This window comes from Pteropus vampyrus, unplaced genomic scaffold, assembly GCF_000151845.1.
Source record: "Pteropus vampyrus isolate Shadow unplaced genomic scaffold, Pvam_2.0 Scaffold626, whole genome shotgun sequence".
Taxonomy (NCBI): Eukaryota; Metazoa; Chordata; class Mammalia; order Chiroptera; family Pteropodidae; genus Pteropus; species Pteropus vampyrus.
This window is the reverse complement of record NW_011889407.1, coordinates 29,774-31,267: the sequence shown is the minus strand read 5'-3', so window position 1 is coordinate 31,267 and position 1,494 is coordinate 29,774.

Sequence of the window (1,494 nt, the reverse complement as noted above, 5' to 3'; positions counted from 1 at the left end):
CAGGTCCCGGTGGGGGGCGCGTCATGTCACCCAGGTCCCGGTGGGGGGAGCGTCATGTCACCCAGGTCCCGTTGGGGGGCGCGTCATGTCCCCCAGATCCGGGGGGGGCGCGTCATGTCCCCCATGTCCCGGGGCGGCGGGACCTGCCACCCGGGTCCCCGAGCCGAGCACGCGGCCGAGGCTCGGGATCACCGCTGCGGGGCAGCGCAGTTCCGAAAGGCGGTGTCGGGGACGCAGTGGGCGACTCGTGGGACTTAGGCAGCTTTGAGACGGGGCGAGGTCACTTCGTGACGCCAGCCGAAGCACAGAGCACTCGTGGTCGAGGCGCTGCGGCCGCCCGGGGTCGACACACTCGGAGCGTTTTGCGCGTTTTAACGCGCGCGCAGGAGCAGGACGCCGGAGCCCCGGCCGCGCGCCGCAGCGCTCGGGGTGTCAGGGGACCCGCCTGGGTCTTACTTAAGGGCCGTGTTCGAGGTTTTCGGGGACTCGTTTTTCAGGGCCGGGACTAAGGCCAGGCTAGTGAGAGGCACTCACTTCCTTCGGTTGCCGCGTTTATGGTTTCGGAGGTAGAAAAACACACATCAGTAATCAAAATAAATATTTTAATGCAATATTTTTAAAAATCAAAATTAATGCAGAAAAACCCACGATGAGCAATATATCAGATTTACAGACGTGGGGTCGGCCCCCGCATCAGCAGCTCCCGCATCTCTTCCCACCCTAACCCCGGCCCTGAAAACTGTACTTACGAAGGTGGGCAGTTAGCAGCTGGCCTGGTTTCCCAGTCTGGTTTTTTATTTTTTATTTTTTTGCATTAAATATAATTTCCTTGATTACTGAGACTTTATAGGATCTCCTTAAATTTCGCCCCCAGGAGCGTGCCTTGCTTACCTCACCCTACTTGGGGCCCTGGTAGGTGAGGAGTGTAGAATTCTCGAGGGAAGTACCGATCGTTGAAAGATGATATGGCATTAAATGGTGGTTTAAACGTCCCAGTGGGAGGCACGCCGCTCCCCCCTAGCGAAGCACAGCTTAGGCTAGCCTGTCACTGGTGCCTGTCACCGGCGTCTACATTCTGGAAGGCAGGGTGTAGGTAAAAATCGACACCACTGATATATGAGCAGGCGTGTGCCTTCTGAGGAGACTGCGTTACAAGACTCTGAGCCTCACCCCACGGCGTGCAGCTCAAACCTACCGTTTGAGCCCAGCCGAAGCAATGTCGAAGAATGACATTCTTCCCGTTGGAAAGGGACAATTCTATCTCAAAAGTAACCTTACTTTCTCTTTCTCACTTTCCAGAAAACTGTTGCCCCTGCCGCCACGCAGGCGCCGAGCTCGGGCCGGGAACCGAGCACCGGAGGAGAGAGACCCAGGCTCTCGGGGGAGGCGGCGTCTTCGGTGGCTTGGTCTGTGAAAAATCTAGCCTGTCCCTTACCAGTGACGTGGAAGAGCCCGCGAGTTTGCCTGGAGAAACCAAAATTAAAGTCAGAAAGT